The sequence below is a fragment of the Chelonoidis abingdonii genome, chromosome 13 (genome assembly GCF_003597395.2).
Source record: "Chelonoidis abingdonii isolate Lonesome George chromosome 13, CheloAbing_2.0, whole genome shotgun sequence".
NCBI lineage: Eukaryota > Metazoa > Chordata > Testudines > Testudinidae > Chelonoidis > Chelonoidis abingdonii.
This window is the reverse complement of record NC_133781.1, coordinates 26,114,464-26,137,204: the sequence shown is the minus strand read 5'-3', so window position 1 is coordinate 26,137,204 and position 22,741 is coordinate 26,114,464. Positions and strand designations below refer to the sequence as shown.

Sequence of the window (22,741 nt, the reverse complement as noted above, 5' to 3'; positions counted from 1 at the left end):
CAGTTCTAAAGGTCATATTAGTGATACATTTATAGGCCTGTTTTCCTCTGGCTGCACAAATAGCTTCCATTAATGTTAATGAGAGTTAGGCACGCAAGTCCCATGTACACTGAAAAGAGAATGCACTATTGTCTTTATCATGAATATAAGCCTTAGCTTGAAAATTATGGAAATATAGGTTTCCAACAGTGGAGAAGACTAAGGGCCTCTTTCTCATGTCATTTGCACCCCATGTATTGAGGTTTTGGGGTAAATTAAATGAGAACTGGGTAATATGTTTGTCATTCAAATGACATGGAATTGTTCTTCTCTGGAAAAACTAGTGCATCTCAGGTCAGACAAGCAAGGTGGTGGCAGTGAGATATACACAGTCCATCGGGGTGGGGAATCCTTGATGTCTTGCACCAAAATGAGTAAGTAACCAAAGTTACAGGCATTGTAATTTTCCAGAAGAACTATATTTTGTGCAAATCTAAATTTGCAAGTCAGGGCTTGCTGTGGGCATCTTATAACATATGTTTTAATGTTGGGTCTGGTTCACTTCCCCCATCTGTGCAACTGACAACAGAGTCATTAAAAGCACACTAGAAATGCTAAAATCACTGCTTATTATTCCAGATGTAACTTTAGACAACAACAAAAATTCCATGGACTTAAGCAATGTGCCATTGTCCTTTCATTACACAAATACGTACCTAACATCAGAATACAAAGCAGCTTATATGAAACTGTTTCCAGTTACTAAAGAATGCACTGTATGGTACAAATTAAAGACTGAGTCCTCGTTTACACTCTGGGTGCTGCAAGGGCACAGCTATGCTGCTCTAACCCCACAGTGTAGATGGAGACTACGGTGATAGAAGGGCTTTTTCCATCTCTGTAGGAACGCCACCTCGCCCCAAGCAATGGTAGCCAGGTTGATGGAAGCATTCTTCCATCAACCAAGCTGCGCCCACAGCAGGCATTATGTCTGTATAGCTGTGACACTCCCAGATGGCACATAGCTATGGTGCACACCCCGGAGAACCATACCTATGTCAGCCTCAGGCTACGTCTACACTGGCAATTGAACGATAAAACTTTTGTCTTTCAGCAGTGTTAAATCCCCCCTCCCCTGAAAGACAAAAGTTTTGCTGCAACAAGCACCAGTGTGAACAGTGTTGTCGGCAGGAGCGCTTTCCTGCTGACAACACAAACGCCGCTCATTGGGGGTGGGAGTTTTTTGTCGGCAGGAGAACTGACAAACAGTGGCTACACTGCACGAGTTTTAGTGTCATGGGTGTAACGACACAGTCGTGTCGCTGTATAGTGTAGACATAGCCAATGTTTTAAGTGTAGACCAGGCCTAAGTTGTTCAATATATTTCAAAGTAGGTGGTTTCCACAGTTTCATACAAGTTCATATCTGCCATTGAAGTACATTATAATGTGTGACAAAGTTCCTCCTTTACCTTGCAGGGTCCCGCGCCTATTGGCGGATTTGCTCACCTCAGTGATCTTCCCCTCTGGTGGAACCCACAGTGTGGGTCAACTCCTCCTGTGTCTGATCAGGAGTTGGGAGGTTTGGGGGGAACCCGGGCCCGCCCTCTACTCCGGGTTCCAGCCCAGGGCCCTGTGGACTGCAGCCAGGGCCGGCGCTACCATTTAGGCAGCCTAGGCAATCGCCTAGGGCACCAGAATTATTCGGGGGGCAGCATTTTGCTGTGGGGGGGTGGCAGGCGGTTTTGGTTGACCTGCCGCAGGCATGCCTGCGGAGGGTCCATTGGTCTGTGGCTCTGGTGGAGCTGCCGCAGTCATGCCTGCGGACGGTTGGCTGCTCACGCGGCTCCGGTGGACCGCCCGCAGGCATGACTGCGGCAGCTTCTCCGCAGCCAAGGACCAACAGACCCTCTGCAGGAATGACTGTGGCAGCTCCACCGGAGCCATGGGATCAGCACGGGGGGCGGCAAAATGGCCGTGCGCCTAGGGCACGAGAAACCCTAGCACCGGTCCTGATTGCAGCTGTCTATAGTGCCTCCTATAACAGCTGCATGACAGCTACAACTCCCTGGGCTACTTCCCCATGGCCTCCTCCAAACACCTTCTTTATCCTCACCACAGGACCTTCCTCCTGCTGTCTGATAATATTTGATTGTCTGATAATTCCTCAATCCTCCAGTAGCACACCCCCTCAGTCTCAGCTCCTTGCGCCTCTTGCTCCCAGCTCCTCACACGTGCTTCCTCTCCTCTGGCTCCTCCCCGCCTGACTGGAGTGAGCTCCTTTTTAAACCCAGGTGCCCTGATTAGCCTGCCTTGATTGGCTGCAGGTGTTCTAATAAAAGTAGCTATCTCCACTGCCTTCTAAAAAGATCTTAATTGGCCCCAGGTGCCTTGATTAACCTGGAGCAACTGCCATTTGGTTACCACGGTACTAGGGATTTGTTTAGCCTGGGGCTAACATACCTGTTCCTCAGTACTTTACTGTAGCCATCTGGCCTTGCCCATCACAAATGAGACTCCATGTGAGATGTCTTACATCAGACCACCAATCAATTATTGATGTGTCAGAGATGATAGTTAGTAAAATGACCAAAATGCGTGGGCCAAATCTTCATCTGGTGTAATTATGAATCGTTTAATTGACTTCAGTGATGCAGAGTTACAGTAATTTATACCAGATGAGTATTAGGTCTGTATTTTCAAGCCAGAATGGTCACAGTGTGACTAACAACAATGAATACAATATTAGGCCAGTAGAAATATTAACTATAACAATTGTGGCCATTTATCCTGGAATGTGCTGAATAAGAATCTGTGCAAAATATGTACTGGGGCTGAGTCTTCTTTCTGGCACCTTGGTGAAAATCAGGAAGTAAATTCATTAACATCAGTAGAGTTACATCAGCGCAAAACCGGTTAGAAGAGATTTAGGGCCTAATCCAAAGCTGCCAAAACCAAAGGATGTCTTTCCATTGATTTTTAATGGGCTTTGTACCAGGCTCCTAGGCTCTTGGTGTTCCATCATGACTGCATATCGAGCAAATCTAGAAATCTGTGCTAAACTGCAACAAACTCGTTTTAGATCTCAGTGTAGTCAACCACTGGGTGCCATTGGGCAAGTCACTTTATCTCTTGCCTCAGTCACCCCAGCTGTAAAATAGGGATAATGACTCTGACCTCCTTTGTAAAGCTCTTTGAGATCTATGAATGCAAAGTGCTATATGAGCTAAGGTTTGGTAGGCTCTCTTTTTTGTTTGTTTTTTAAATGATAGAGAGGGATTTTCTACAGGGCTGATCCCTTTACACTATTCCTAATGGTTGGGCCAGCCTCGTTTTAAATACCTCACGCAATGGGGAAATGTTAGCACAATGCTCCATTCTAAACTTCTAGAGGACAGAAGAACGAGCCAAATAGGTTGGCGATAACCTTCATAAGAAACATCATTCACCTCAGGAGAAAAGCTTTTTAAAATGTGGATGACCATGGTTGGAATAATACAAATACTTTTTCTTCTTGTTTTGGTGTCTTGTGTAATCGAAAAGAAGTCAAGCCTTTGATCTTCTCTTGACAATATTTTTTTTAAATCTAAGATTTTACAGTTTGAGAAGAGATACGGTATACTCACAACAGAGCCTATCAATAGGACCTGGGTCTGAACAAAAAAAAAATGTGTGTCAGGTTCTCCCTTTGGAGTGTTACCTTCAGCTTTGAAGTTTGTAATGATTCAAAAGCATCTAGAGCTGCTACAAATGTTAATAAAATTAAAGCCATCTGAAAGTGAGGCTTGCATGGGCCTTTGAAAGCAGGTCTGTGATCAGTTATTACCCTCAATTACCTTGTTGTCCACTCTTTTAGCTTGAGGTTAAACTCTTAACACCTCTCTTTGAAGTGGTTATCCTTTTATCTATGACCAGACTGAGGAATTTTAAGGGCAATAATCAATGAGAGCTTCATGAGAATAGGAGAGACAAGGCAAAAGAAAATAGAAAATAGGTGTGAATGTCCCTTTAACGGCTGGCTGGAGTTTTTGCGGGGAGTAAAGAGGTGGACATTGTTCTCTGTGATATGATCTTTTTTTTTTTTTATAAAGGGGGCCCAGCAATTTGCAAATCACCACTAAAAATAAAGCAAAAGCAATAACTGGGGGGAGAACAGAGGTGAAGACCTCATCAAAGGAAAGCGGGGAAAAGTAATGAAGCACAAAGATACAATTAAAGTATTGGCTTAATCAGGGCTTTGATGTCCGACATGGTACATAATTCTGTCAAAGGGGGCAGAGAGAACAGAGTGCAGCCTGATTCTCCACTCACTCACAGCAGTTTAAGGGCCCAATTCAGCAGCACATCTTTATTCAGCAAGGCACTTAAGGAAGTGCTTGAGTCCCAGTGACAAATAAAATGCTTTGCTGAAGAGAAATGGACTTAAGCGTACAAGCTTTACTGAACAGGGGACTAAATAAGGAGTAACTATTGAAATGATGAAGTTACAGCAGTGATCATTCTGAAGTGAATCATTGGAGCACCAAGCTGTGAGACAACAGGAAACAGCATGAGAAAGATCTCTCCCCAGAAGAGGCAGTTTGCATCTTTCATCCTGGGCCCAACTCAGCCATAGAGGAAAGCCGATTAGCTAGAGAAGAACAACATACAAACAAACTCCACACTGTCTCACAAGAGCCCTGCGGATCTGGCAGAAGGATCTTCTTGTGCTCATTATGCTATTTAGAAAAGAAAAGGAAGCAGCTAACTAATGGTTACACGTTTCATTTTTCAGCCCCTTTTCCTTCAATCCCAATTTGAATGCCTGCCTACATCGAAAAGATTAAAACTCAGAGGGAAACATCTGTAGCGCTAGCACAGATTTCCTCCTCTAAAACCCAGCAAGATTTATTGAATGATCTGTTTTAACTTAAAAGGGGAGGGGGGAGGGAGGAAGAGGTCTCAGCAGCACTAAATAGGAAGGGGTTTGGGTTTGAAGCATGCTGCTCGCTAGCACCGTGAATCCATTTTGTTGTGCTTTTTCCCCCTTTATGAAGACAGATATTATTACTGATAATACTGGACGAGAGAGATCACATTTTGCTTTTGTCTCTACGTCATTATTATAAAACATTTATCTCACCGTAGCCCTACAGACCAGACCCAGGTACTAAATGACAGTCTCTGCCCCAAAGAGCTAATACTGTAGTTTAAAAGACAAGATATAACAGGTGGGTGAGTGAGCTGGGGAGAGGGGGGAATAGGGTAACAAATATAATGGGATGTTGGAAGTTCTCATTCATACAATAGCAATGATCACAGCTGGCCACCTTCCTAGCAGTTGTCCCTCCACCAACTCTGTTCTGTTTTCCTCTTTGTCTCAGAGTGGCAACATCTCCCTGATACAACATTTTCAGCCACAACAGCTAAACCTTCCATCTCCTGAAATATATCATGAAGCTGCAGTGGTGCTAGGATATACCTTTCTGAAGCAGGAGAGCTCATGGAACAAAGATCAGACACACAACTTGATATTTTTTTTTTTGCCTGTACATTTTTCAGTTATTAATTCTGTTTCCAGCAATGTACATTTTCCAGGTTTTCAGTGAATGATTTTTATAGTGACTAGGCAGTGATCTGTTAGATTAAAAAGGCAGACAGAATCTCAGTTTGTTCCATTCTGACCATGGAGGAAGAAACTGGTGTATCATTACGGTCAAATATTTCTTAATCTTAAGTGTCTAAAAGTAAGTTGCTCAAATCTACATTTAGAATCCAAATTTTGGTACCAGATCAAATCAAAGTGGCCTGATTTTCAGAAGTCCTTGAGCACCCACAATTTGCAGTGATGTCCTTGCGAGCTGCATGTGCTCCACACCTTTGAAAATCACACCACTTTGATTTGATCCAGTGACGATATCTGGATTTGTGTCTAATTTCATTTGGTGCAAATGTAGTAGAAAATGAAGAATGAATTTGCTTTTCTGGCTGGGGTATAGATTGATTGATCATGTGCTACACACACTTACCCCACATCAGATTGTTACATTTCTAATACACACATACCCAAATAACTGGTTTTATGGCAACAGCAGTAAAATATTGCTCAAGAAAAAAAAATAAAGGATTGAGGCCATGAAGCTTAAAGGCTGAGAACATTGTTTCACAATCCAGGTAGCCCAAAGACAATTATTGTTGTACACTGCTGTTGCTCAAGAAAACAGCCACTCTTGCCTTTGTTACATTTTTCAGAAGCGAGCGTTTGGCTTGATGCCACACTCCTCATTCAGCCAAAACTCCCCCTACCCTCAATTATTAATAATAATTAATTCATTGTTACTTGTTAAATACTAACAATCTGTACAAGACACACAGGGAAGACAGTGCCGGCCTCCAAAGTGTTTACAAAAGTTTTGGCCATGTGAGGGTCAGGTCTCTAACAGGGCAGCCTGTCCCGTTTAAGTGTAGTGGTGGGATGGAACCAAGCAGCTTTGTTCCAGGGCGTGGCCCTATAACAAAAAGAATTCTGGGAAAAGTAGCTTCCTCATGTAGGACTGAGAGTGTAGGGTGGAGGCAGGAGCTCTGGAGACTCTCCAGAGTCTGGGGAAAATGACTGAGAAACCTGCTGGGAGGATCTTGGCCATCAAACCCTGGCCTAGGGGGTGATGTGGGGAGTGGCCCGGTGAAAGAGGAAAGTGAGTCTGGGGTACAGAGGACAGGCTGCTTCATAGTAAAAGGTCTCCAGGTTGGAAACCTCTGCCTCCAGGGAGACCAGTGAGGGGCAGATGGGATTACTGAGTCCGGAGAGGGAACAGTGAGAGATTGAGTACTTGGGTTGCTCACTATGGATGTGATTTGCTGATTCCCCAGATGGGGAAGGACTGCAATATGTGGCTTGGCCAGAGGGCTAAGCCTTAACTCACCCATCTGCCAGGAGGCAGGAGCGGCGCCAGGGTTTTTGACGCCCTAGGCAGGGGTCCTTCCGCTCTCCTGGTCTTCGGGGCACTTCGGCGGCGGGTCCCGGAGCGAGTGAAGGACCCGCCGCAGAATTGCCGACGACGACCCGGAGCGCGGAAGGACCCCCCTCCGCCGAATTGCCACCGAGGGCCCTCCCAAATCCTGGCACCTTATAAATGGAAGCGCCGGCCCTGCCAGGGGGAAGCGAGAGACTGTCAATTGGAAGAGGGTAAACTGAATCATGGCTAGAGAGGTAAGAGACCTGTTTACACAATCCAAACAGAGTTTTCTGACAGGAATGTGCATGCTGCAGGCTCCAGCAGCCATTTTGCTTTTCAGGAAGCTACACAAGTATTGTCATTTGCTACCAGATTTTCCCAGGCAACAACCTATTAGAGTTGAGAAAAAGCATTTTAAAACTAGTAAATATGAGCCCAATCCTGCAGCCCTTACTTGCCAGAGCACTCTCATCCCAGAGGAAATTCACTCCTGGTTAGTGGGCCCACAGGTCTACACACCACTTACACCCAACAGGGATTAAGAGGGATTTAAGTGGCGCGTAGGCTCTGGCGCTGGCACTAGAGCTTGTTGAAAATGTTCTTCTGAGACTCTTTTTATGACAGCAAATGTCCACTTGGCAAAATGGATTTTTATGTGAAAATATTTCCATTTTTGTGGATAATTTGAAGGGGAGGGGTTGTAAAACAACCAAACTAGGGTGTTGGGGGTTTTTCCCCCACAAAAAACAATTGTAGAAACATTTAGACAAACTACAAGTTTTTGCTTTAGTTGACATTTTTCACTGGGGGAAGAAACCATTTCCTGACCAGCTGTGGAAGGACTTTTTGCCTGAGTGAAGGCTGCAGGTTCATGCTCTCCATCAATATAGGGTGTCTCACGGTACAAGCCATCTGCTCCAAGTTAGAGTCAATGCTACAAAACCCCAAACTTTTTTTAAACAAGTTAATTATTTTACATACGTTAAAAACTGCTTTATAATGTGATTATAATGCCCCTAGGGGCACATAGAAAAGATCTGTATGGTCCTCCTTTGCATTCCTGTTAGCAATCTTGCTATTCAGCTTTGCTCTTTTGATATGAAAAAAATATGGTTTTAAAAACACACAACCCATAGGTTAAAAAACAAAATGAGAAAGTAATTGTAATGTGTCCTTTATACAGAAATGGTTTTGATACGTTTAAACAACTGTTTCTTGTATTTGCAAGTGAAAATGGTTGATATTTAGGGTATTTATGACTGAAGGAGGCCTTAAAATATTGTCAAAGATTTAAAAATTAATTAAAATCTAAAAATAATTACATGTCCCTACATGGCCTTTTGCTTGTAGGATAAGGACTCTATTCTGATCAAACACAAGTGATTGATTGATTTTTAAGACCAGAAGAGACCCTTGTGATCATCTAGCTATTAACAAAGGCCACAGAATTTCACCCAGTAATTGCTTCATCAAGCCCAGTATTGTCACAAACACAAGCCTTGGGATTGGTGTGGAGAGGAAAGGCTGGCAATCCCTCCAAGGAACTAAAATGAGGTTGTGTTAAAGCATGACCTTGTGGAGCGGTGTTATTGAGCATGATCTTAAATACAATTTAGCAGCCAGTGTAGACAGGGGCTGTAATGTTTGGTTTTTAACATCATGTCTAGAGTGATCTAGAAAATGGGAGAGGGGAGAGTGTTCCCACAGAAAATTCGGAGTTTTCTGTGAAAAATTCAAAACTGATATATTTCAGCTGAAAACGTTTCAATGCTGACATGTTGACACGTTGCCTAATGGGAATTGTAGTCTGGATGCATCATGCTCCCATTCTCCTCTATAGCCAGGCTACCTAATTGGACTACATCTCCCATGATACACCACTGTCTCTCATCTTGGTCTAGGTTTCCATGTTGCTGAAACTCCCTGCCTTCTTCAGGAGCTGTTTTCAACATGGCTCAGCCAGTGCACACTGCGGTAGGGGTGGGGCAGGATCACTGGCCCAGATTCTCAATGGTACTTAGGCATTGATCTGCTCTGCACCATGTTGCAACACCTAATGTGACCTACCGCCTTGTGGAATTCTCAGCCCGAGGCTTGGTGCCCAGGTTCCCAATACAATGCCTAGGGAGAGTTGGTGCCTAAGAAAGGGATCCAATTCCCAGAAGCCAGTAAGCTGAGGGGCACTGCCTAAGCTAGCCAGGTGTGAAATGCTGAGGATAGGCACCTGAGTGACTGATAGGCCCAGGGATAGATACTGCCCTTCGCTTAAGATCCTCAGCTGTGAACCCTCTCCTGGAGTTAGGTACCTAAGGCAGGCCAGCTGCTTGTTCACTGTGGGGAGGTGTCAGGGCTTCAGTGGCTTTGTCAAATACCACCTGGAGGAAACTTAGGCACCTAGGGGACTTAGGCTCCACCGACATTTTCAAAGCTGCCATCTAACCCTGTAGGCACCTAAGTGGTGGACATATGTGCCTAAAGAGGCAGATAGGCACATAAATACCTTTGAGGATCTGGGCCTACAACCGACTCTGTAAGATCCATGCAGATCTTGAGGTGATTTGTCAGGTTGCAGGGCCAAACCCCTGATTCTTTCGAGGGGGAAGAAAGCCATGCCACTCCACTGAGAGAGAAGGAATCAAAGGAACCCCATGAGGGGAAGCTCACAAAACTTAAGGTGCAGCCATGGGTTTTCCCATGAGATGAGGTGAGTCAATCTGAGCCCTAACATCAGTATGCTTCATTCCCATGCCTCTCAGCATCAGACACACTTAACACTTACCCCAAGTCAGTTCTCCCTCAAGGAGGGAGAGCTCCATTACATGCCAGGAATCGCACAGCCAGACAGGAGCCACAGGCTAATGAAGCTCAATCCCTTTCCTTTGCGGCTAGCTTCTTTCTCTCCCCACCCAAGATAAATGGACTTTTCCTGGGTCTTTCCTTAATGGTTCCCACACCCCCCTGCCCACACACACTTTCCATAAGGCATGTGATATGTCTTTTTTTCTTCTTCCACTTGATTTAAAAGAGGAGCGATGGACAGAGAAATCCTTACAATTTGCCTTAGGTGCTCATCTCTGAAATAAATAATCATGTTCACATCACCCCATTTCCCTCCTTAAGACAGGGTCAGTCTGGCTCAGTTCACAACATCATTACCTCTAGGTCAAATGATGGTGAGTTCAAGACTGAACTGACCCAGTAGCCAATACAATTCTTTTTTTTTTTTTTTTTTTTCCCTGCCCAGAAGTACTGCAATACCAGGCGGATGCGTGGAGTGGATGGAGCAAGCTCCTATTCCAACTCCCTGTTCTAAAAATCCATTTAATATACAGTTCTCATATTGAGAACATATCAGATATTAAACTGATAAGAACAAATTTAAGAGTTTATTAGAGAATGGTGCCAGGAGATCATCTTAGCCCCAAGTTACCTCTTGCAGCTCAAAATCACTTGTTCTTTATGGGTTTTATCCAATTTACATTTTAAAAGTCTCTTGGAACGCTATCTCATTTACCTATGCAAGCAGGTCATTCCACTCTCAAGTTATCCTCGTTCTGATATCTGATCAATCAAAGATGCTGTCATTTGGGTGAGACCTTTAAACTGAATCCTACTCCTATGATGTCTGTCCTTCTTTTAAAAGAACAGAGGAACCCGGTGCCAGCCTCCTGAGAAACATCCTGCCTCTCCCAGAGGGATAAGATCTAATGTCCAAGGCTACAGACCACATTATCTATATTACTGAGCACTTGTCACATATTTGCCCCTGCAACTCCTTTTGTGAAGAGCTTTGGGATGCCATTCAGGCCTCTCCATTAGGAAGGGAAGATGCATTCATTCTCATGCACCCTCAGCCTTCACCCTGGTCTCAGGATCTGCATAAAGCCTGGGGCCAGTTGGGAAAAACGTTCTGCATGTTTCTGACCAGTTCTGATAAAGGATGAATGCAAGAAACTTACCAAGCTCAGGGGCAGTGGAAGCCTGGCATGTGCTGCATCCTATTGCTGCTAAGCATCCCCCTTCCACAGGCGTCTCTCTCTGGGAAGTGTATTGAGGGATGAGGAATATTCTTGCTGGTGCCACAGGTCTTGCTGACTGATGGTAGCTTTTCCAGATGAAAAGGAATCTTCTCCTCTCTGCTACCCCCACTGAAGATGTGGAGGGTTGCACATATAGCCACAGGATTATAAAAGTAACTAGCAGCATGGGGTGGGCTCCTCCACTGGTAAATGTGCTGCTGCATAGCCAAGTTACTCAGGCTGGTAGTGAGAGTGAAGCCTAAAAATGACATGCAGAGCTAATTAGTGTGATGGGAAGAATAAAAAGAAGGTGCACATGAGGCTTGGGATCTGCCTCCACCTACAGCTCAGTGGAGTGCCACGGGGCACCTCCACTCTCACTTGTGCTGGAGTACAGGGCAACTCCGCTGTGCCTCAGGTTAGAGCTTGTGGAGGGCAAGGCTTCTGCGGATGATGCTGAAATAATGCTGTCCATTAACAGGACCCAATTTTTCTCTTGGTCTCTTCCATGTTGTGCTGCTCATGCCCTTACCAGGTCACTGTTCATACACACAGGATGCCAATCAGCACGGCCAGTAAATAGCAGTCACCAAGAACTGGTGTCTCCATGGGGTATTACTGAAAACTATGCAGATAAATTATATTCATTCATACCATCTGGAGCTCTGAAGCAGGAGGATTGTGTTATTTGAAGTTGGGGAATGTGGTGGGACATCCCAGAAGTGGCTGCATGGGAAGAATATTTTTTGTTTGTGACCAGCTCTGACAAAAGACAAAAGCAAGTAACTTAGGTGAAGTGATCCTGTTGGCAGCTTGACTTTCTGGGCCTGATCCAGTTCCCACTGAAGTCAATGACAAATTCCTATTACTAACTTGTTTGGGTCTTCAGTTTGCAAAGCACTTTGAAAATGATGAAAGCTGCTCTGTTAATAGTGAACACAGGGCATCAGGTTTAATACATTTGAGAATCAAAATGTACTCTCGGCCTTACCAAGAGTGCAGCAGGGAAGGAGCATGGTCCAATAGTCAGAGCATATAACATAGTCAGGAGTTCTGTCTCTGGTTCTGCCATAGATCCACTGTGCCCTGATCCAACGGACGTCAAATGGTCTTGGCTCTGGGCCTATGACTTTGGGCAACTCACTTACGCACCAATTCACAAAAGTACTTAAGCATGTACCTAAATGCTGTCCTGGATAGAGATACTTTCCTGGATCCAAACTTCCATCCTTTGAGTAGTTCCATTGAATTAATATGAGTAAGTGTAGGAAACTCAACCTTCATTTTCCCATCTGTTAAAAAGGGTGTGTGTGATATAGTATTACTTTGCAGGGCTGATGTGAGGTTTAGCGACTGTAAAGTGTCTGGAGATCCCTGAATATGAGGGAAAACATGCTCATAATTAATAATACTAAAATCGTTTTATGGAATATTTATTCCCTATGTTTTAAATGGAAGTGCCCGCTGATCCTTAGCCAACCTGTGCTACGCTGATTCCCAAAGAACAGTCTTCTAAGGCTGGTGATAGAAGGGGGGTGGGGGAGATCAGGTGTCATAAAAGTAACAACTTTTTTTCCATGGGTGGGTTTTCAAGGGAGGCCCCAGGACCTGAATTAAACAAACCTCCTGAATAGGCTATTAATAATAGTCACAGTGGATACGGCACAGCTGAAGCCCAGAACTGAGAACATACCCCTAAGAACACAACTAGTGATATATCAGTGTAGCAACTGGGAGAAGAAGGGGAAAAACAGTGTTAATGTTGATAAAATACTTTGTTAGAGAGAAAATTGGATTAGTGGTGGCAGTCTGGCCATGAAGTTCTTTGGGATGAAGGAAAAAAAATCTTGTTCGTTTGCTCCCCTTCCCCCCAGCCCAAAGAAGGCCTTGCAGCCAAAACATCAGTCCCTCTAATCTTATTTTCTTTTTTCTAGCATTTATTTTATTAACCCCTTTTCTCATTTAACTGCTATGAATAGCTCAGTGGGTAGCATCCTTCTTAAAAAGTGAAAAACCTCCTTGGAGAGGCAGTGCAAGAATAGAAATGCAGACAAACTTCCAGCACCAGTGCTTAGAAGAAAAGCCCTTTCTGTAATCCTGTCTGGTGAATCCTGACATTATACACCAAGGTAGCCATGATTTCCAGGTCCCCTTTTTAAAACACGTACAATCAAGGAATTTATCAGCCGACATGCTAGGGAATGGTTCCAGCTTCTTCTAAGCTCTGTGGACACAGATTTAACAACAACAAAAGAAAATCTGTGCTTCTTGATGGAAGAGCAAAGCATCAGTTTAACTACAGTCCCACTATGGAATCCATGCACTGTAGTACGTCACTATCGCTGAAATGTGATGCTATGGGCCAGTTCCTCCATCAATCTCAATGAATGCTATACTTAGCTCAATAGAGCTATGCTGATTTACACCAGTAGAGGATCTGTTTCTCATCTGATTCCTTGACATTCATGGGAGTTTGGGGTGGTCAGAATGGGTCCCTAAATGTATGAGCACTGCTACATTACCCCTTCCCCCTCCACAAACATACACCTATTCAAACAGTACGAGCCAACAATCAGCCTGTCAGGATATTTTATTATTTACATAGCACTGGATAACAGTGCTGAATGAGGCTGTCCTTTTCCATGAGAGCTTCCCTCTGGCATATGTAGGCGACCACATCATATAACAAGATTACACATGGTGACATCAACTTTCTGCAGGCCTTTTTCTGCTTTAGTATAGGGAATGATCCCTTGTGTATTAAGACCAGTGTTCTCACTGAAATCAGTGGTAGTTGTGGCCATGTCAGACTAAAATTATACTTGAAACATTCTCCCCAGTTGAAGATATTTGACAATGGTATGCCATTTATAAGACACAAATCAACAAGTTTAGGATTGTACATATCCAAGGGCATTTATGGGACAGATTCTGGACTCTGCTGCAATGGTATAAATCCAGAGAAACCCTCATTGGCCACGTGGAGTTACACATGATTTATGCTGGTATAAACAAGAGCAGGGATTTGGCCCTCTGCTAAAGTATCGGGTACAGTGGCCCCAGATGCTGCTTCCATTGAAGTGAACAGCTAACGTGCCCTTGAGTTGAGTGGAAACAGGATCCAGCCCTGTGTGACATCTGTGTGTTTTTCCTGCCAGCTGTGGTGCAGTGGTAGGTGCATGTTTAATTCAGTCACCATTCCTGGTGTAAGGAGAACAATGAATGCATCTGAGAGAATAATTGCCTCACTGCAGGAAGCTGGAGAGTTCAAGTTGGTTGGCACCTGGACGGTGAATCAGGCCCCACTCTGATTGGCTATTGCCAGCCCCACAGTGGTACTGAGCTGCTGGGGAGAGGGGTGCTTGCATGTTAATGCTTTCCGCTGGAAAATCCGTTTGCCAGGAAATGCTACAACAAGCTCAAAACCCTGAGATCCAGGTGCTGGCTCCCAGCAGCCTTACTCCTGAAGGGCTGGTCTGAGTCAAAACTAAGGGCCTAATCCTGTGAGAGCTGAGTATTTTCTATGAAAATGTTAACCCTTCCCCTACTTTCATTTACAGCTGAGCATGCTCCCCACCCATCCATTTCCCTTATCCAAGGGCCCATTCTACCCTCTTTACAAGGTGCAAAGAAACTCCACCAGTTTCCACAGGCTGAGTTTACTCAGCCTCCTTTTGTCAGAGAGGGAGAGAGTTTGCTCCCATTTGGGGGACAGACATTGCATTTGACTCGGACCTGCATGAAATTCGGGAGGCCCTCAGAAGGCAGGAGCATCCATACGGTGGGTCCAGGATCTCGACATAGCTCCCAGCTGCCTTGTGGTCCCTGATGGCAGCTGTACTGAAACCCTAGCCCCTCCACCACCGCCTGACAAAAATGTGAGTGGTACAGGGCAGGTCAAGTCTGCAATAGATAAAAGGCCGAGAAGGCCCAGAGAAGAAACCATATTTGGCCCCAAACTTTGTGCACATTACTAATTATTTGTTAGCCGAGTACCAGATTTCACACAGTCTACCACTTGATCTTTCATGCAGGGCCAGGATGGGGCCAGACTTTGAGCCACAATAAAGAGATGCCGACAAGCCCATTGCTCAAGTCCTGGCCTATGCTGTGTAACATCTCTAATAACCTCCTACAACTCATGCCTCTTGGCATCTAGTGGAAATGCAGATCTGCTTTTTGAAATAGGCATTTCAAAGCACTGGCAGCCAATCTTCATGCCATAAATATAATCTGAGGAGATGATCTCTCAAGACAGAGATCTCTTAGACAGTGCATTTTGAGGGGCCAGGAGAAGCAGACAATTAGGTTTGTAAAGGGCTTTGAGAGCTGCAGCTGGAAGGTGCCATATAAGCACAGGGGTGTTGTTAATTATTATGCTAATACATGGTGGAGGTCAGGGATTCTGAACTACACTATACACCAGTGGTTCTCAACCTTTTCCATACTGGGAACCCCCAACCCCCTACCCTTTTCCCATCTAGTCTCCCCTTTAGTAATATGAAAAAGGCAGGGTGATCAAGACCCCCAGCTTAATCACCTCTGCTATAGACTTACATAGAGCTTCACCAAATTCTCTGGATATGGGTATAACACCATTGGTAGCTGTGTTTAGTGTGGATGAAAATTTTGCTATAATATTGTTTGGAAAGTGTTTTTAGAAAGTGATACTGTACCACATTTTCTTCTTAGTTGTGGCAACAGCAAGGTGGTAAACTCATCTCAGCACAACCAGGTTCGCAAACAGTTAATAGCATCTTCCTTTAAGGCCCGGGGGAAAATGATCAAAAGCACCTAAGTCCAATTTCACAAGTAACCTAGGAGCCTAAATCTCATTGAAAGTCAATGTGACTAAGGCATTTTTGAAAATATACTCGCTGTCTGCATGACAGAAATAACGATGGGTGTGAAATATCAATCTGAGAAAAACATGATAGAATGCAGGCAACTCTTGTCTGTGTAGGCAAAAATATACAAACACAATAAAAATTTTAGTCACGTCAGAGAATTCTGTTTTAGCCTAAATATCTACCAGGCTTAAGCCATAGTTCTCTGATACGCTTAGAACAGTTTGTTTTTCCTATCCACATAAGCAATAAAACACGGTTTGGCAGGGGTGAATTGCCAGTGAGGAGCCGCTTGCATGGTGTGGAATGGCTGTTAGTCTTATCTCTGGGTACAGTTTATATGAACGGTAAAGAACCCAAGCAGAGGCCACCAGGTGTTCCATTGTCTCACAAATACTCAGGCACAGCATTGCACTCTCTCTAAACTCTACACTCATCTTAAACACAAACAGTTTTTTATTCCTATCCACAGAAGAGTAACTGAAACATCAAGTGGTCACCGATAGAAAGACCTACCCTTCAGACACAGTTTTCTCCTGTCTATCTAATGTCAGGCAAAATAGACTGAAGTAGAGATTGGACAGGAGCTATAAAATTTGGATCTGGATCCAGATTTTGAAATCCTGTCCCACCTTTGATTCAGGAGTTTTGGCTTATTCCACTGGAGAGGGACAGAGCCAGTCATGACATTCAGATCTCAATTCCACACCCCACAAAGCACTTGCCTAGGTACTTCCCTGAACTGAGGCCAAAAGTTCAGGAGAATTCAGACCTGGGTTCAGTCCCTTCTCTAGTTCTTAGAGGTAACAAGAACCATCCAGCTGACAGTTTTTGTTTGTTTGTATTGTTACCCATCTCACCATTCATATTTGCACTCACTTAATTACTCAAGGTGTTTGGATTTGCAGGAGAACATTAAGTTGTGAAGAGTGTCTATCAAAGAGCCCTTAGGGCATTCAAATCTGAGAGCTAAAAGTACCCAACATGCATCAAAACCTGTAACTGTTTTGAAAACACAACTTCAAATGCACACTGGGTAGGGGAAAGGCTTTAACCTGGCTGACTGGTAAACAATGCCCTCTCTGAAAGAATTCACTGTTACAAAGCCAGGCTGGGTGCAAGGTCAAAGGCTGTGACCTTTCAGTGCATAAACAACAGAGGAGCTGCAGGGCGTCCCTTGGCTGAGATTTACAATGGAAGGTGATTCCAAGAATATTTTAAACCACAGTTTTTGGATTGACACCATAGAATCATTTGCGTACTTTGAACTAATCCAAGAGAGAAATTCTTCCTCTCTACAATATACTTTATGGCCTGATCTCCAATCTAGTTTTTAATTGTCCCAAGCAATGGAATAATATAAATACCTGATGCTTTAAAACGGCCAAAACTGAAAAGAATGATGAGACAAATCAGCTGGGAGATATAAATCAAAACTCAAATATGTGAAAGATAATTGGGAACTGTTTAGGAACATTTTACTAGCTACCCAAAAGCAACAATTTCACAATGTAGACAGAAGGTTACACTGATTATAAAACAGCCCACTTTAAACTGAATGTGAACTACATTTTATATACACACACGTGCGTGTGCACACTCACACGATAGCCATGAAAATAAATTAGAAGGTAAAGGTAGGAAATTGACAAGGGAAGGAGGAGGACACAAGGAGAAATCTACAAGTAAGTAAGAGGGAGTTTTTTAAGTACATCAGTAACAAAAAGAGCCTTAACAATGGTATTGGTCGATTACTAGATGAAAATGGTAAAATTGTTAATAATAATGAAGAAAAGAAATGCTCAATAAACATTTCTGTTATGTATGTGGGGATAAAACACTGCACCGGCGCAGCTTTGTCAATGTAATGCTTCAGCGAAGACGCTACTACACCAACAGGAGAGTTTCTCCCATCAGCGTAGTTAATACATGTCCATGAGAGGTGGTGGCTATGTGGACAGGAGAAGCCCTCCCATCAGCATAGTGCTGTCTACACTAGGGGCTAGGTCGGTATAACTACTTAACTGATATAAGTTGATAGCGTAGATCTGGCCAAAGGAGTATGCAAAACAGCAGCTACTAAAGTTAGTCATCTTTAAATCAGCAGGTCCAGATAATTTGCATCCAAAGAGCTGGCTGAGGAGGTCTGTGGACCATTAATACTGAATTTTAAGGAGTCTTGGAACACGGGGGAAGTTCCAAAGGAGTAGAAGAAAGCTAACATGTCAATATTTAAAACGGGTAAACAAGTTGACTTGAGTAGTTTCACAAATTTGATCCTAGACAAAATAATGAAATGGCTGATATGGGACTCCAGTAATTAACATTTAAAGGAGGGTAATATAATAATGCAATCAGCATGGGCTTGTGGAAAACAGATCTTGTTAAACCAATTTTATATAATCTTTTGTGAGATGACAAGTAATGGTATTGATATAGCAAATTAAGATGCCTCTAAGGCTTTTGAGTTGTAACTGAATGACATTTTGACTAAAAAAATAGAATACTACAAAATCTATATGGTACATATTAAATGGCTTAAAATGACAGAGACATATCAAAATGCAATTGTGAATGGGGAATCAAATGGAAGAAAACAATCACTCAAAGTTGGCAGATTACACAAAGAGTGGGGGAGTGGTAAATAATGAAGAGGACAGGTCATGGATACAGTCCAACATGGATCACATGGTAAGCGGGGTGCAAGCCAACAATGTGTGTTTCAGTAGGGTCAAATGTAAGGTCACACATCTAGGAACAAAGAATGTAGGGCATCCAAACAAAACGGGGAACTTTATCCTGGGAAGCAGTGACTGAAAGAGACTTGGGGGGTGGGAGGAGCTGTCACAGTGGATAATCAGCTGAACGTGAGCTCCACTCCCAGTGTGAGGATGTGGGCAAAAGGGCTAATGTGAGCTTTGAATGTATAAATGGGAAGATTGAGTAAGAGTAGAGAGGTTTCCTCTGTATTTCATAGAATCGTAGGGCTGGCAGGGACCTTGAGAGGTCATCTAGTTCAGTCCCCTGCACTCATGGCAGGACTATTATCTAGACCAGGGATCGGCAACCTTTGGCACATGGCCCATCAGGGAAAGCCGCTGGTAGGCCGGGGCGGTTTGTTTACTTGCAGCGTCCACAGGTTCAGCTGATTGCAGCTCCCACTGGTCACAGTTGGCTGGTCCAGGCCAATGGGGGCTGCAGAAAGCGGCAGCCAGCATATCCCTCAGTCTGCGCCGCTTCCCATAGCCCCCATTGGCCTGGAACGGCGAACCGCAGCCAGTGGGAACTGTGATCAGCTGGACCTGTGGACGCGGCAGGTAAACAAACCATCCCGTCCCACCAGGGGCTTTCCCTGACGAGTCACATGCCAAAGGTTGCCGATCTCTGATCTAGACCATCCCTGAAAGGTGTTTGTCTAACCTGCTTTAAAAAATCTCCAATGATGGTCAGTTTATTCCAATGCTTAACCACCCTGATAGTTAGGAAGTTTTTCCTAATGTCCAACCTAAACCACCCTTGCTGCAATTTAAGCCCATTGCTTCTTATTCTATCCTCAGAGGTTGAAAACAATTTTTCTCCCTTGTCCTTGTAACAATCTTTTACGTACTTGAAAACTGTTATCATGTCCCCTCTCAGTTTTCTCTTCTCTAGTTTAAACAAACCCATTTTTTTCAATCTTCCCTCATAGGTCATATTTTCAAAACTTTTAATAATTTTTGTTGCTCTTCTCTTTACTTTCTCCAATTTGTCCACATCTTCACTGAAATGTGGAACCCAGAACTGGACACAATAGTCCAGCTGAGGCCTAAATCAGTGCAGAGTAAAGAGGAAGAATTACTTCTCGTGTCTTGCTTACAACACTCCTGCTAATACATCCCAGAATGATGTTTGCTTTTTTTTGCAACAGCGTTACACTGACACTGGTGTGACCGCTCCTGGAATTCGGTGGTCAGTTCTGGTATCCACAATCCAAGAAAGATGTTGAAAAACTAGAAAGAGTTCAGAGAAGAGCCGCAAGTGTAATTAAAAGATTGGAAAGCATGCTTTATATAGTGAGAGACTGGAGGAGCTCATTCGATTTAGTTTATCAAAGGGAATGTTAAGGGATGATTTGATCACAGTCTATAAGAACCTACAGAGGGATCAGAAATTTAACAACAGAGGGATCTTCCATATAGCAGACAAAAGTATAACAAGATCCAATGGCTGGAAGTTGAAGCTAGACAAATTCAGACTAGAAATGAGGTGCAAATTTTCAGCCATGAAGGTAATTAACCATTGGAACAACTTAGCGGGAGTTGCGGTGGATTCTCCATCACTGGCAATTTTAAAATCAAGATGTGATGTTTTTTCTAAAATATGCACTCTAGTTCCAACTACAGATATTGGACTTGAAGCAAGAATAAATACAGGAAAGTTCTATGCCCTGTGTTATGCAGGAGGGCAGCCTAGATGTTCACAATGGCCCATTTTTGGTTTAAAAATCTGTGAATCTAAGCTTCCATCACTTCGCTTGGGGGATATTCCACTGTCTTTCTATATATGAAATTCAGGTTAACATTCCAAATTACTTAGGGATTATTGTTGTAAATTAAAAAAAAGTTGAAGACCTGTACTTCCAGTCTGTTTTGCAGCCAACATTCTGAAAGTTCCTACTCCTTGCATTTCAAAATAAGGTTTTCAATTTCAGTTTGGCATTTCTCAAACTTGTTCCACACAATGACCATCTGGGTGAAAACCAGCATCTTCTGCAACAGCAGCAGTGTGAGGCAGAGGCCCTACCACTCCAAGTCTCCCAGCAGTTTGGATCCTGCTCTAATACATGTTTAATAACCAAGCAAATACTTTTCAGTAAAAATCTGCACCTTTCAGAGACTCAGCCAGATCAAAGACCTTTCCTTCCCCAGCTGAAGGCGCTAGTTTTTAAGTCTGAAAAGCAATCCAGCCCAGAGATGAATTAGGGACAGCACAACTCTGTATCCTTAGGCATGTCAGCCTAGGGTGGGCAACCATTTGGACATTTCCAGATGGGAATCCTACCCCTAACAAACACATTTAATGCTCACACATGGTCTCTGGCTGCTCAAACCCATCTGTTAAGATGGCATCATGGCAACTTGCTAATTGTTTGGATCTTTTCAGTAGGGCTAATGTGCCAGGCAGTGATGGGTTTAGTCAATTTGCTTAACACTGAGTGCTGCCTCAGTGGTCCCATCTACACTACAGCTGCAACTGTCTTGGGCCACACAGGACAAGATTGTGTGCATCAAATTTATAACATGGTTTGGTGCTGCCTGCGGAGATATGACCAAACCACACAACAGGTATGTTGGGGAAGATGTGCTCCAGACTCTATTGGTTCCCTATAAAAAGTTAAACGCAGTTTGATCCCATCAACGTGTAGGCAAAACCAAAGCATGAGTCCAGTCCTATCAATACATGTATGAGTGATGTTGTTCCCACCTGTACAGCCTGCCATTGACTGGTTGCAGGATTGGGCCTCGGTTGTGGGAAAACCCTGGTAAGCCCAACAGTACATTACATTTTTAACAGATGGGATCCTTGCTGTGGGGTAAGTACATCCCAGCCCTCCCTTTTTGGGAGGGGAAAGAGGTGTTATACCCCGCGGCTAAGTCCACCCGACCATAAGGCCTAGTGGCCAGAGTCAATATGGCTGCCATTCCTCAAAGGGCTGTGTGGCCTAATGCCAAAGTCAATATGGCTACCCTCTCTCACCAGACTGTTGGCCTAATGGCTAGAGGGGGATGGGCCACCACCCAAGGGTGGTGTTGGCCCGGGTAGGGGAACTGGGCCCTCCTTACTCCACCGGGTCCCAGCCCAGGATCCTGTCAGCAGCAAGTGTACTCACTACTGGGTCAGCGTGGATCCAACTGAAACACAGTGACGTAGTTCATGGTCCTATGACCAGATCACTAGCTAGTTTCCCAGGGCTGCTAGCTACCACATCTTCCAGTCCACCATTCTCCGGGCCCTCCCAGGGTCTCTGGCCTGTGAAGCTTCCGCTGGTTCTGACACCTCCTGGATGTCCATAGGTAGCCGCCCAGATCTCAGTGGGCTTGACCTCTGCAGTCTGTATGTATGTATTTTGTCATGTGCTTTAGGATCTCCCAGGAGGGAAGGTGTGATAGACATGCAGAATGTGGTTACTTGGAGGAGGATTCATTTAACTTTGAGAGAGAAATGTTGGGGGCATAGACAGGCTCTGGTTTATCCTCATATAAAAGCAGCGGGCCAGTCACGAAATTCAGCACTAGATTCAGAACCCCTCTAATGTCCCAATGCAGCAAAACACTTAAGCACATAGCTAAGCGCTTTCCCGAACAGGGATGGATTTATGCACAGACTTAAGGTTAAGCATGTGGCTATGTGCTTTGCTCAATTGGGGGCCAAAGGTGTCCCATTAGATTCAAGCCCATTCATCCTGCTATTTTTAGTTTCCAGGCTGCCAAACAGTTAGTCCCCACTTTCATTGTTACGGGGTGGGGGAGAGGGAGAGCCCATGATTCTGCAGGTGCTCATTGTTTTTATAACCCCCAAAGTATTTGTATTACAAACTGTAACAATGCTGATTAATGGGATAGTTTATGCCTCCGAAAGAGCTGTCAGGAAGTGTCATGTAAAAGATCTGCAGAATGGCTCCAAAGGAAGTGCCAGGGGACACTCTAACCATAATGAATGGCTTAAAAAAATATGTGAAAATGGCTGTTTTGTAAAAGTTGTTTATAAAATAGAAGTGCTGAGGCTGATGGCCCTGGAGATTGAAGCTCTCTTTATCCAGGAACATGGACAGAGGCGGTGTAAACTTCCTCACAGGACCATGCTCTGTGGTTCAGAGGGTAGTTCCGTTTCAATCGCCCGTTCAAATCCTCACTTTCTGATCTGAGATTTCAGTAACAGGAGGGCTGGTTTGTGCCAACGGTGGCGATGGATTCTGTGATATG

The 22,741-nt window shown here is 44.1% G+C and overlaps 1 non-coding gene across 1 annotated transcript; it reads right to left on the bottom strand.

Moving 5' to 3' along the window:
• Nucleotides 1-10,137: 10,137 nt before the first annotated feature.
• On the bottom strand, nucleotides 10,138-10,324 carry LOC116822498 (U2 spliceosomal RNA). Its single transcript, XR_004373167.1, has one exon. It is a non-coding gene; the product is annotated as a U2 spliceosomal RNA (small nuclear RNA).
• Nucleotides 10,325-22,741: the final 12,417 nt, after the last annotated feature.